Raw genomic sequence first — 14,918 nt, 5'->3', positions numbered from 1 at the left:
CTCCATTGCTCTCAATCCAATGTCGCACATCAATCTTTAGCATCTCCATCAATCTCCATCACCGTTTCCTTCAATCTCCTTCCCGATTCCTTCTTCAAGATAGTGTGCATGAACAATCCATAGAGAGGAGAGAGAGGGAGGAGAGAGAAAGACTAGGTTTTGATCTCTCCATTTGGTCAGCCATATCTCGTGCGAAGACCGGCGATAGGTTCAGGGAAGAAGGAGAATTTGCCGGTTATGATTTGTTGTAGGTGGTACTTTGATGCTCCATAATCGATTTGTGGGGGGGGGGGGGGGGCATTTTTTTGCACCATTCATGGAGATGGCGTGCTGCCGCCTGTGTGAAAAAAATATGGAGGGGGGGTGCCCCCTCCCAAAGGGTACCCCCTTTTGGCCTTAATTTTTTGTCCACCTTTTCAAATTTGGCCAATTTCTGGCAACTTTCGCTTCCGGTCTCCGATTTGACCTCTAAAAAATCCTGCGTGTTCGTCTCGACATCCCGCACCGACTGGCAGCTCCTGGCATCTTGCACGGCAGTCGAAAAAATTATCAAAAATCCACAAGTGTCTCTCGGGTGCCTTTTAAAAGCCGTCTTTCACTTGGTGCTTAAAATTGTCCTAGCTGCAGCCGCCGCCTTCGATGTTGAAGATTTTTTCCCTAAATTCTGGATTTTTTGGCAAATTTTAGGCACATTCTAAGCTCAAAACTCCGCTCTCAGGTCCTGTGAGAGAGTGAGAAAGAGAGAGAGAGAGAGAGAGAGAGAGAGAGAGAGAGAGAGAGAGAGAGAGAGAGAGAGAGAGAGAGAGAGAGAGAGAGAGAGAGAGAGAGAGAGAGAGAGAGAGAGAGAGAGCCTCAGTGTGCGTGGACTTGCTTCAATCTCATCACCAATAAGTTCATTGCCCACTACATGTACTCCCACACCTTCCCCTGCATGTGTAGTTAGGATCTGGAGGTGCTCGAGCAGCATAGAGGCTTTGATTGCTTGGTGTAGTAAATTTTGTGCAAGCTTGGCAAAGAATGCATCGCGTTAGGCCCATCCGAGAGAAAGTGATTTTGGGTTGAGTCCCAAAATCGGCCCTAAACCCACCACCAACTGGCTCGGCCCTCTACTGTTCGGCCATTTGGCCCAGTTGACTTGAACACTTAAAAATTTGGCCCTCGGCCATGCCAACTTGACCCAATCCCACGTGCTTGCCCAAATTCACCATTCGGCCCACCTGATTCACTACCCTCGATCGTTGGGCCGTTCAGCCCTTAGACAACCGCATTCAGTCTGTCTGAATTTGACATTCAGACCAATCACATTCGGCCCTCGGACATTCAGACGGGCAAAAGGAGACATTCGACCCCTGCAATTCGGACATGTTGGGCCAAGTTCAAATTTTTAGAATTTTTCAAACATTAGACCGGACCACCTAGACACTGGCTGTTCGTTGGACATCACAAGACCACACAGAAGCTAGAGAAGCCTTTTTGGCACAAGGAACAAAGGGATCAGCGAGACTTAAGCATAGAAGTGCCATCTAGCAATTCAGCCCAACAACAGCGTCGAGTGGAGACTTAGGGCACTATCGAATTGTGACAAGGCAGAAAGAGTAGCAGAGAACCCTATAAACCAACAAGGATAGAAAAAAATCGGGCATACAAGCCTATCAGGCTAAACCCACAACGAGATTGATAGAGTCGTCTAGGCACTTGTCTTCTCACTCACTCTAAATTCTAGCCCTCTAAGCACAATTAAGAAAAGTTAAAACCTTGACTTCGCACAATGCACAGAAAAGAGCATACACACGCACAGAGTGAGGGTAAGTTGAGGACTGGTTGTAATTAATAAGGAACTCACCCAAATGTAAGAACTTGAAGGAACCCACCACTAGGAGAAGACCCAAAGACATAGAGGGGGGATTGAATCCCCGAAGGTAGGACCAAGCAAGGAATACAATTGAAAACTAGACGTGTACTATTTTGGAAGTGGATCTACTTGGCCTTATTGACTTGATCAATGACTTTGCAGAGTAGGAAGTCCTAGACGTGGAAGAGGGCAGTACAGGCCGTAGAAGCAATGAGGAGCTTAACCTAGGAGACTTTCTTGAGGTTGTTCAACATTTAGTGAACCAATACGACGCTCAAACCCGGCTAGAACACCACTGTAGGCCAGTAGAGGACATCATAGCAGACCTAGAGAAAGAGAGAAAACTGACCCGAAGGGCTCTACAAGGCCTGGCTGCGTACAACCAAGATCAGTAAATTAGGAACTTACGCCAGAGCTTAGAAATGCAAGAGATCTAGCCTTAGCGGGCAAGAATCGGTCTGAGAGTGAGAGAGTGCTAGAATCTCATGCAAAACGAGCTCTTGACAAAGTGGCTGCTAGATAACACGACCGTAGAACAAAGCGCTGTAGCATTGGCAACATCACTAGTAACGGGGTTGGGAGTCAACCAAGGTGCTAAGAGTCAATCGAAAATCCTTGTGGTAGCAAAGCAGTTGGACAAATACCAAAGCTATTGATGACCCATACAGTTTTGTGGAGCAGTTTGAGCAAGTCTGCGAGGCCAACGGCCTCAATGATCCTACTCAATGCTCCCAAGCATTTGCACTATGCTTAAGTGACAAGGGTCGGACCTAGTACACAAGTTTAGATAGTGCGGAGCATGTTGATTTCAATGGCTTGAAAAATCTCTTCATTAAGAGATTTTCTAAACCTGGATACTTTGAAAACCTGTTGGTACGACTCGTGAACGTCAAGCAGAAAGAGGAGGATATTTGAGATTATGTGACCCATGTGAGGAGCCTCTTCAAGAGAATTCCCATGGGTGAGAGACCAACCGAAAGGGAAGTATCCAGGGTATTCATCAATGGAATACAAAGCAAAGAGCTCTTCAAAGCCTTGGCTAGCAACTCGAGCTTGCAACGAGACGCACTGGCCATGGTCTTTGAAGATGGACATATACAAATTACACAGGAGATGATGAGACAGCCAACATGCCCACATGTTCAATGTGCTTGCTAGCTGAGTGTTAGGATCCTAGGTTACAACCTTGTGCTAATTATGGTAGGTTCGGCCATGACACCATGCATTATCGATTACCTCGGAGGATCCCATACCCATAGCCCTATGGTCAACCCTACGTTTGCAAACATGCCACCAAACCTCTTCAAAAGGGGAGTCCCACTGGCTCTCTCTACACCTAATGATGCTAAACTGACCATCCTTAGAATAGAAATTAATCCTACATGCATCCCTAGACCATCGGGACCCTACGTGACCCACCCACCCACTGCGATGATGCTCCAGTCAACTATGTGGATGAGCCTAGCAGTGACGAATCCTACATGCATCCCTAGACCACCAGGACCCTACGTGACCCACCCACCGCGAGTGATGCTCCAGTCCACTATGTGGACAAGCCTAGCAGTGACGAACCTTATGTAAAGCCATATGTGTCATACAATGAGGAAGGCAACACTATCCTCATGGACTATTGCATAGTATCGGTGATGGTTTTAGGTAGAGGGAGAGGCAGAGGCCTAGGAGGGAAAGCCCAAGAATCGATGGTATGTTGGACTTGTAGTCACCTCGGACATATTTCTTCGTGCTGCCCTAAGAGGGAGCAAGCAAATAGAGATAAGGCTAACTTAGTGTGGAATCACTCATCTCTTTGTTGATTGCCCCCGAGACAGAGACCATCCTCTCGGCAACCAAGCCATTGGTTCCATTGGGGTTGTTTGGTGTTGAGACACTCAACGGGGAGGCCACACCTATACCGTTGCATGTCATGATCCAAGCACAGACAAAACATGCCAACATATCATTGCCAGGGCCAAGCAACCTTGACACAACCTCAGTTGGAAAGAAGAGCCGAGACGAAGGAAGAAAATATTGAATGCCAAGGTCACCCTCAAAACCAAAAGTGCCACAACATTGTCGGTTGGAAGGAAAGTCAATGACATAGAGGAAGAAACGTTGGCTCCATGGACAGGTGAGAAGGAAAGTGCTAAGGTCGGGGAGTACCCTAATCCAAAGTGCCAACTCAAAGCCATCAAGAAGGTGAAGGAGTGGGTGAAGGAGGCCTATGAACACCTAAAGGACGTTGAACCTATACTAGAGGATGAGATCGATAATCTCTCAAGCATAAGCATGCCAATCTCTTCCCCACGACCAAGATCAAGGGAGGTGATGGCACCACAAGCTGGGCCACCCAAATAAAGTCTAAATTCTTCGAGCCACCAAGCCAGTCAAGGCCATTGGCCAAGAACTGCGAAGTTAGAAGAGAGGCAAGCGGCTAGCAACCTCCTCAATGCACTGGTGACCACCCCTACAACTCTAAGCTTAGGCGACCTGCTTAGGCAGCACCCAACGCTATGGTTGGAGCTAAATTAGTGGGTTGAAAAACCAAATGTGCCAATTACCACGGACTTGTTTGAGCATGATGCAGAAACTCAAATATTGAGTCTAACACTACACTCCATGCCTAAATCCCTGCACATCAATGCCTTTTGGGAAGGCAAAAAATGCATGCAGTTGTATCAATCCTAGCTCTCGGGGATGTCACAAGAAAAGGAATTGTGGACATAGGGGCAGTGTGCTAAGCCATGCTGTGCTCCAAACTTGGGGAAACCCATTGGTTGAGATTGCTAGGTTTAATGTCACACTGGAAAATGGAATGAAGGTGAAGCCATTTGGAGTGTTGAAGAATTGGCCACTAAAGATAGCACGGATCTACTTCTCTGTTGACTTCATGGTCATGAAGGGAGTGGACTGCGACATCTTGCTAGGCCAACCTTGGATGCACAATGTGAGAGTCGTAGAAGACTAGGGCAACGGTCTTATCTTCTTAGGCAATCAAACAGAAGCTGTGAGAGTGGAGATTGACACTTGGAAGACCACATCAGTCCACCTAGACGCCATCTCCACCATGCTGAAGGGCAATGGACAGACTAGGGGATCCTATGGAGCTCTTACCAAGTATTTGTCGTGCCATGAGGACGAGCGAGACTGGATGCATGTTCTTGCTACCATTGGCCTACCGTTCTCAGACACTGAAGAGTATAAAGAAGCCATCAAGGCAACTCACAAACTCAAGGACACATCTTTGATGCCGTTCTGCATGATGACTAGAAGTCTACGTGGAAAACCCAACCCTATTGCATTCCAAATCCCAAAGCTCGTGGAGATCCTAACGTACTTGACTGACAAGTTGATGGGCAACTCAACAACGAATCTTAAGCCACTCTGAGATTTCTTAGGCGAGCTTGAATGGCAATAGTGCAAGGTGGATGATTTGAACTTGAAGTACAATTGGGCCTTACTTCCCAACCAACAAGAAAGGAATAGTCAGAACCAGGAGAATCAAGAACAACCGGACAAAGACAATTATGAAGTCGAATATGAGGACTGTTGTTCCTTCAGTGATGAGATGAAAGGAAGTTGATACCCTAGAGTATGACATTGGGGGGCATATGATCAAACAAATACAAGTCGACCCCAAACCACATAAGCAAAGTGCACCTAGAGTAGGGGAAGGATTCAGGCACACAAGGACTGTGATTGAACTTGGTTGCAACACACAAGCGCAATTGACTACGAGCAAGCAGGCCTAGCCCAACCAAGCAATGCACCATTGTTGCAAATGGACTCACCTTCTGAACTACGACCACTAGGAGAGAGCCCCTCTTCTAGCAAAGATGGAGAGTTTGATTCTGAATCTAAGGTTAGCTCAAATAGTGACCCCAAAATACCTTGGCCTCCCAAGACTATGCACTAAGGGGGGCCTACTCGTCCACCTACACCACCAATGATTAAAGAAGAACAACATGCATTGAACTAGGAAACATGGGTGGACAAACAACAAAAACCACAAGACCTACCAAAATGATTCACAAAGTTCAAAAAGGGAGATAGGGTGGTGATCTTGCTGGGAGCCAAACAACAGGGGCATGCAAGCGAACCAATCGAGTGACCTGCCAAGGTCAAGGAGGTCAAATTAGCTAGGGAAGGGGAGACCCCATGACCTATCTTTATAGCAGATGACTTGGTTGAGAAAGATGAAGCAAGTCTCATTACTCTCCTACGAGAGTATATAGACATCTTTGCTTGGTCCCTAGAAGAGCTCAAAGGAGTAGACTTGAGTGTGGTGACTCACAACATACCCATGATGCTTGATGCACCACCTACCAAAAGTAGCGACCATATCCCATGAATCCAAAGCATGCTCACATTGTTAAGGAGGAAATTGAAAAATTGATGAGAGCAGGATTCATCTACAAATTTGAACACATGGACTGGGTCTTGCCCATAGTCATCGTACTAAAGAAGAATGGGAAGATTAGAGTGTGTGTCAATTACAAGAAGGTAAATGCATCTACCAAGAGAGATAACTACCCAGTGTCATACACCGAGCACATGCTTGAGAGAGTGGTTGGCAACAAGGCCTATAGTTTTCTGGATGGATACTTTGGATACAATCAAGTGCAAGTGCATCCTAACGATAGGCATAAGATTGGATTCACCACTGAATGAGGGAGTCTTTGCCTACAGAGTCATGCCTTTTGGATTGACTAACGTGCCAACCACTTTCCAACAATTGATGTGTAAAGTATTCAAAGACATGCTAAGGAAGGAGTTAGAAGTCTTTGTGGACAACTTGTGTGTTCACTCCACTTGGCAAGAAAACCTGGATAGACTCCAAGTGGTTTTTGAAAGGTGTCAACTATACCGTCTCTCATTGAACCCCTTGAAGTGCTAGTTTTGGGTGAAACATAGATGTATCCTAGGTATTCCCACAGATTTTTCAAAGATCAGGAACATTTTCAATCTTCCACCCCCAAGTGATTTCAAGGGTGTTCAGTGCTTCTTAGGACATATAGGGTATTATCGATGGTTTGTATTGAGCTATGCATTAATTGCTAGACCTCTGTACAAGTTGTTGATGATACTCGAATGGACCGAGGAATGCCAATGCTCATATGAGGAATTGAAAAAGGCTTTGACCACAGCACCAATTCTACAAGCCCTAGATTGGACACTCACATTTCATGTGCACATTGACGCTTCTAAATTCACCGTAGGAGTGGTGTTGTGCCAACCTGGTGAACACAGCCTGGATTACCAGATGAGCTTTGCTAATAGGCAACTCACTGAGACCAAAATGAATTACTTGACAATGCAACGAAAGGGCTTGGCCATGGTGTTTACCGTAAATAAATTTTAGCATTACCTTCTAGCTACACCTTCACTTTCGTAGTTGGCCATCAAGCCTTGTTGTACCTGGTTAACAAACCATGTGCTACAAGACACATTGCTAGATGGTTTTTTCTGCTTTTGGAGTTTGATTTCTCTATGAGGGTGCATAAGGGGAAACAACATTACATGGCTGACCATCTATCTCGCATCCCCATGGGAGATCCGGTGACAAGACATTGTGGATGAACTGCCAGACGTGCATCTATTCCGCTTGTCTAGCAAAAAAGATTTGTTTAGAGCCAATATGATGCCTTATTGGGCAGATGACATAGTTCAAGTGCTTGAACATGGACTACCAAAATGAACGATAGAAAATGCTCGAATTAGGTGGCTTATTCGGGAAACCCAATCCTTAGTTGATAGCTTGCCAACTTTACAGACTGGGAAAAGACAGGTTACTACACAAATGTGTGTGTGAGCATGAGATGTATGATGTACTAACAGAGGCACATGGTGGAGTCGCAGGAGGATATTTCAATGGAGACATGACAACTTGCAAAGTGTTGCAGCCCCAACTGTGGTGGCCTACCCTCTTCCAAGATGCGACACGATTTGTGAAGCATTGTGATGAGTGCCAACGAACTAAAGTACCTATCCGTAAAGATCGCATGGAGCTAACCCCAATTATTGCATGACAACCGTTCGAGAAATGGGGGATTGACTTCATCATCCCCATTAGACTTGTGGCACAATATTCACAAGCTAAATACATCATTGTGGCCACCACTATCTAACCAAATGGGCAGTAGCGTGAGCTACAAGAAATAATGATGCTCGAACCACTGTTAAGTTCCTATGGGAGCAAGTGATCTCACGATTCGGCTGCCCCATCGAACTAGTTAGTGACCAAGGCACCCACTTCATCAACAAAGTGATAGCTCACCTTGTGTCTGCCTTCCTAATCATCCATAAAAAATCTTCACCATATTACCCATAGGCAAGCGATCAAGCTGAATCAACAAATAAAATCCTACTAACACAATATTAGTGAGTTTGGGAATCTCCCAATTCCCATTTTTTGAATACTAAAAAGGTGGGACCCGGATAACATGCCCATAATTTTCTCAAAACCATATGATATGACCTATCATTGGAAAGCACTTGAAACATGGAATCTATTGAGCTATAGAGTGCTCGATTTGGAATTACAGTGTTCAGGTTATGACAAATCCAAAGATTTGACCACGTGTCCCAAACTTATGGGAAATTCCCATATTCCCCAATATGGAGTTTAGTGAACGTCCTTACAAAGGTCGTCTCCGCATCATGCAGTGATTGGGATAACAAATTGATAGCGGCCTTCTAGGCCTATTGCACAACTTACAAGAGGACGGATGCCCTTTAGATTTACATATGGTATAGAGGAAATCCTTCCCTTGGAATTCTTCATACCAAGTCCCAGGATTGCCCTTCAGGAAAGATGGAATGGGAAGGGGGCATGGACAGAACACTTGATGAACTCGAACACTTAACCGAAACCCAGCTTCTAGCCACCCATTCACTCATATGCAAGAAGTGGTTTGACAAGCATGTCAAGCAGTGCAAAAGTTGTACTCAGTCAAAGGACATAAGAAAAAATTGAAATTACAAGGGCTAGGACCTTTCAAGGTTCGAACCATTAGCCGAACTGGCAACGTAGAACTTGAAACCCTAGAGGGCGAGGGCATAGGCTTCTTTAATGGCAGCCGCATAAAGAAGTACTTTCCGCCTATGCACCCATTGCATGAGCGCCTAATGCCAACACTACCTGTCAACGTACGAGTAGCCACTATCATTGAGATGGACAATGAGGATGAGGAAGCAGTAACACTGGCTTACCTATGCATGAGGCTCGCTCCCAAACACACATGCACCATCAGCACATTGATCAATAAGGGAGCTGATTTTAATATCTTGACTCAAGACCATTGGACCTAGATCGGCAAATTGCAGTTGCAGCAGCCCACTAATGCTAGTCTCACCCCTTACAGAGGCCAACCCTACAAGCTATTGGGAAAGTGCAAGGTTGCAGTTTCTATCGAGTCTAAGAGCATGCCGATAATTTTCTATGTGTTTTCCAATACTAAGAATGCAGGCACAAAATTTTTGTTAGGGAAAACTTTCAAGAAGCAAGCTCATTGCAATGTTGACTAGAGTCACAGCACATCCACCTCGCCATGGGTGACGTCTGCATAGGTATAGCTTTCAGCAAGGGTAGTGTGACTCTTTCCAAGTCCACAAAGCCACTAGTAGAGAAACCCACTGCCAAGGTTAAGGATGGGGGCCATGACTCGTCACAACTCACCCAGCCTTGAGGCTAGCAACCCTTCTAGAACCCACATTGAAGCCCATGAACCTCGGTTCAAATGGGTACCTAAACAGGGAGGGCCACCTAGGAAGAATAGAAACCCACGGCCTCGCAAGGCTAATCATCTACACCCAAAACCTAGGAAGCCAAGGGTTTGCCATAAACATCGATGCACTGCGATGGGTCCCCAAGACCTTATTGCAAGCACAAGGCTACTATGCGGGTAAAACCTAGATTTGGCTACCTAAAGCCAAAACAACCAAAGGCCGCCCTACTCAAATGCCACCCTTAACCACATGAAACATCATGCTTCAGAAACTCATAGCACAAGAGAATCAGACCACTAAGTCCATAGAACCTCCAAAGTCTAGCTCAGCAAAACTAATATATCGCCCAAAATCGCAGCCTGCTACTAGCAAAATGCCCAGCTCTAGTGCTAATGATACCTCTCACATCTTGATGCATCTAGTGGCACAACAACTGCAACTCCCACTAAACCCATCGAATGTGAGGCCAAAATCCAACCTAAAGAACAACCCAAATTGGAACTATTGGTTGCTGAACTCTCTAGTCTTGTTAAGCCTCAACCCCCCACTGGCCTTCGACCGTCTTATGAGTGACGATCAATCTTAATCTTGGCCATGGACTTAGCTGAAAATACAGGGGAAGAATTGGTTGCTTGCCTTCGATGCTTAGACACTACTTTCATGACCTTGGCTAAAAGCTATAAACAACTAGACTTAGGCCTCTTTGACCCTATAGCAACAGAAGTACGAACACTCCCTTGCTCTTGGGAAGAGTCAGAATTTGTATTCATTCATCAAGGCTTCTGAAGCAGCTCAGAAATTAATTGCAACTGAGATATCCCACGAACAAGCCATCAAGCAATGTCTCATTACATCATATACTAAGACTATAACCCTGGCCACAAATCAAGACATCGCAAAGTTGGAATAGCTTATCGACCATGACTCCTCCTTCTTATGGTCTTATGGAAATGGTATGCTCTATAATTGTAGTGGGAGAAAGTGTGATACCAAATAATGACCAATGCTAAACAACGACGTGCAATCAAGGCATCTGAATATGACCCAACCTATGTCGCTCCAACTTCCTATAGGGGTGTTGATTTCTATTCATAACCGACCCCTAGAAGAACACATTGAGGAACATCCGTATTTAGATCGCATCATCACTGAGGGGGAGTTGTATATCGCTAGTCGAATGAACTCTGGTGATTTCTTGCTTGACATTCTTACTTATATTATGCACGTAGGCATCTACCCTTTTGACATGGATAGCTATGCTAACCTTAAGTATGATCCAAATTTCTATGCTTGGCTCATGCAAAGGTAAAGCACTCACATTATGTGCTGAACAACCCTCATCCTCTAACCTCTTAATCCTAGGAAGGATTCTTCTCAATTCCAAGAGGGGGAGGCATAGTGAAACAAAGGCATGGTGAAACAAACCAAAACACATAATAAGAACCATAAAGGAAAATAACACATGTGGGACATGAGGGACCTCAATGGTAGGATGAAGCAACTTGTGGATGAGGAATTGACAATAAAACTTGAAAGCAATTGACTTAGACTGTTGAAGGAAAAAGTCTGATCATGTACTAGAAATAGGTTTATTTGACAAGCATGAAGTCCTTTCTTTTAGTAAAGCTAGGTGGAAAAGCATTGATGGCAAACCATGGCTTATGACAAGAGTTGAGGATGTCGCAGCAAGACTGAGCCCACTGCCTACCTTTCACGAAAGAGGAAAGAGAAAAGTACGACCTATCCCTTGAAAATTGGGTGTACAACCAACTCAAGTTTAGGAGCATCCACAACATCGAAGGGGTGGTGACCATCGAAGAAGCTATTAGGAGGATTGTGGATCAGTGTTGCAATCTCACCATGTATATCAAAAAGTTTGTTGACCACACTAGGTGTGTGGATATCCTGAGGACATATGACCCTGACAAGGAGAGTGGGACAGTGTCCTTGGCAAGTAGGGAAGGAACCAAGCAGGTGCAGGTCCCGCTCAACAAGATCTTAGTGGAAAAGGCATTGGGATTGGAACCAAAGGTGGAGAAGAGGCATAGAAGAGATGTCTATGCCATGCTAGGGATAAAGAAGGAAAGTGTCTTAACAAATGATGGCATAAGCATCTAGTACATCCCCGACGCAGAGATTAGATTGCAAAAAAGGTGATCCATACTCTCTTCTCCAGCCTAAGGTACAATTCTCTCATGCATAGAATTAGCATGCCCGTGCTAGAGAGCATGGCGGCATATTCACTACATGAAGTGGATTGGAATGGCTATGTTAGGAAGACCATCGATCAATCAGCTAGGACACTAGCCCTTGGAAGTAGACCAGTGGTTGGAGAATCCTTAGCATCAAATGTAACTGACAGGAAGAAGCCCTCGGCCAAGGCCGCATTCAAAGGGTATGGAGGAGTCTTGACTGCCCTTATCCGAGAGGCTATATAAGAGGCACAAGACGGAGAAGAGGGATCAAGTGAAATGCTTGAGAAGTCACCTCCTCGTCACAACAAAGAACCATCAACTAAGAGAACGATTATTGAAGAAGAGGGAGAGCAAGAAGCTCAATCTAGCAAACAAAAGGCAAAGACACCTAAAAAGAAGGAAAAGAAAAAGAAGCAGGAGGAAGAGAGGAGGAAAAAGGAGGAAGTGGATCTACTTAAAGTGAAGACTGAGTCAAAAAGATCTGTGGAACAAGAAGAGGAGTTGAGAAGGAAAGAAGGGGAGGACCTGGCACAAGCTGTGCACATGTCCATTGAACAATAGTGCAGGCGGGAGGAACTAGCAGCAATGAGCCCGCCTAGGCAGGACATGCTGGGAACCAGTGATTAAGCAGTAGAAGACTTGCCTCCACCCGCCCCTGAACAAAAGGGCAAAGCCATGCTCCACTCAACCCATTCTACCCTTTGGTACCACTATCCCAACCATCATAGCAATGCAAGGCACCCCAGTCACTCACAGTAGATGCCACCAACCTCATGGCATGGGTGCAGTTCTTAGTCAATAAGGCACATATCACAATGCCCACCTCTAGTGTAGGAACCCCAACTACACGAGTGAAAAGATTGAATCTCAACAGGGACCCAAGTGACCAAAGGTAGATGCTATCACCACGGAGTCACAGATCGCAGACCAGGATGAGCATGTCAAGGAGGTCTATGCTTAGTTGGAAAGAGCAAAGGAGGAGAAGAGAGCGGCAGTGGCGACACTGGAAATGGAAAGGGAAATGGCAAATGCCTCCTAGCTAGAAAAGACCCACCAAGTGGCCTTGCAACACAAAGAAATTCATGCATTGAAACTTGAGCTAAGGGCCAAGGAAGATGACGAAGAACAGTGGCGAAAAAGACTAGAGGAAGAGAACTAGGAGTTGGTCACAATACAAAGGGAATACAAGCTCATGGTTCTATAGTAGGGGGAGCTTGAAGCACAAGTGAGAAAACTTAAAGAGGGCATGGAAGAGCTCACCACGCTAGAAGCAGAGAGAGCACAAGAGTAGGAAGAATGGAAAAAAGAGAGAGAAGAAGAAAAACGTGGAATGCAATGACAAAGCGAATAATGAGCAACACTAGAGGAGAAGATTGGGCACCTAACAGAAGAAAAATATGACCTTGTACAAAAATGGAAAAGGCAGGAGTCAATGATAGTGGTGCTGTCACAAAGGTAAAGCGAGTGCCTAGAAGAAATGAAAAAGAAGGCAAGGGAATGGGAAGCCAAGAGCGAGAAGCAAGTGAAGGATCTAGCAAGCCGCTTGGCCCTTGCAAAGGAAGGCCGAATATTAGCAGAAGGTAGGGCAGGCACCACTCAAACTAGCCTCAAAATCTAACAATGTGCCTACCTCATCACAATCTTAGATGTCACACTCTCTGAGGAGGAGGAGGCAATTGATGTGCTTAAAAGGAAACTAGAAATAGCCCAGAAGGCAATCAAAGAAGGGTTGTGCTCCCAAGTCCAAGATGGAAGCCTCGACCTGATCAGTTCAAGATCAACAAGAGAAACGGTTAGGAGTAGGCTTGACACCAGAGGATTTTGATGCCTTGGAAATTCAAGAATGACAACCCCAGGAGGTAGGGGTAGGGTCAAGCCATGAAGGAAAGCAACCAGATGAGGAGTGGATCCCACCACCCCCCTCACCACAACTAGAGCCCCCTCAAGAACAAGATGCCACATCAGAAAGGAAGGAAGAAGCAAAAAAGAAGAGGGCCAGAATGTTAGATCAAGCATGCAAAAGAGCTCAAGCACAACCACTTGTAGCTCCACAGCCACCCATCCCACTAGAAAGGGACCGCTTACCCATCAGCTGCAATACAGAGTTGTCGGTGTGGGAGCAGTGGAAAAATCATTGCCAACCCTTCGACTTCACCTTCCAATATCCAGCGGGTTTGAGCAAAGTGCTATCCACTGAAGCAGTAATGGAGGTAATCACCATGGGAAAAAGGCTTGATGTCTCATTGAAAGAGAGAAAAATCCAACAGCTTGGGGGATAGAGTCCCCAAATTACTAGGAAAACAAGGTTGAGGAGGTACCCCACACGGTGAAAGGCTATGAATCCCAACCTAAGTGGAGGAGAAGAGTCTAGAACGGCAACGTGGATGCATGGATGTCATTTTGTGGCTCCCTACCCTTCAAATGGAACAGCCCAACCTATCTACAATATCCTCGAAGGGTGGGAGTAGATTTTGACCCCGACATCCATGGCCAATACGACTTCCCAAGGATCTACAATGTCAATGCCACAAAATCAGAGGAGGCACTCACCTTCTCAAAACAAGATCCATGGGACTCCATGGCCCATTTCCTAATGGAATTCTCCTCTTGCCTAGACCGTGCCTTTGTAACAACATGTAACTATATTAGATTACTTAGGGCTCTCCTCAAGAAACCCCCCGCACCAGCAGAGTACCATCTTCCACTGCTCTTTTTTGACATTAATGTGGGAATAGATGGGTGTGCCATGACTTGGCTAATGCTATGCACTGATTTACTCCCATCCTTTTGCATGGCCCTTCTTGAGGACATGAACGATAGCCAATTTACCAAATGTAGCCATCCATTCTTGTCCACCACACCTCTCCACGTTAGAATATGCCAAAAAGGGTATATGCTAAGCAAACACTTCCTTAACAAATCATTAAAGGCCCCAACTTTCCCAAGTCATGCCCACGAACCCAAAAAATAAATCTGTACTACTTCTCCAAATTCAAGAAACTGTTTATTCCAAAAAAAAAAATGCAAGTTGCACATCGATCACCATCACTGCACCTAGGGGTTCTCAAGTTAGGTACGTCCGGTGGCCTTGGTCAGCCGGCTCTGTCCCTAACCCTCTAGCCTCATTTTGATCCCCCACTTCATGC

This window comes from Lygodium microphyllum, chromosome 6 (assembly GCF_053477565.2).
Source record: "Lygodium microphyllum isolate KBCC chromosome 6, Lygodium_microphyllum_v1.1.10, whole genome shotgun sequence".
In the NCBI taxonomy this organism is placed as follows: domain Eukaryota; kingdom Viridiplantae; phylum Streptophyta; class Polypodiopsida; order Schizaeales; family Lygodiaceae; genus Lygodium; species Lygodium microphyllum.
Note: the sequence above shows the minus strand (reverse complement) of the source record.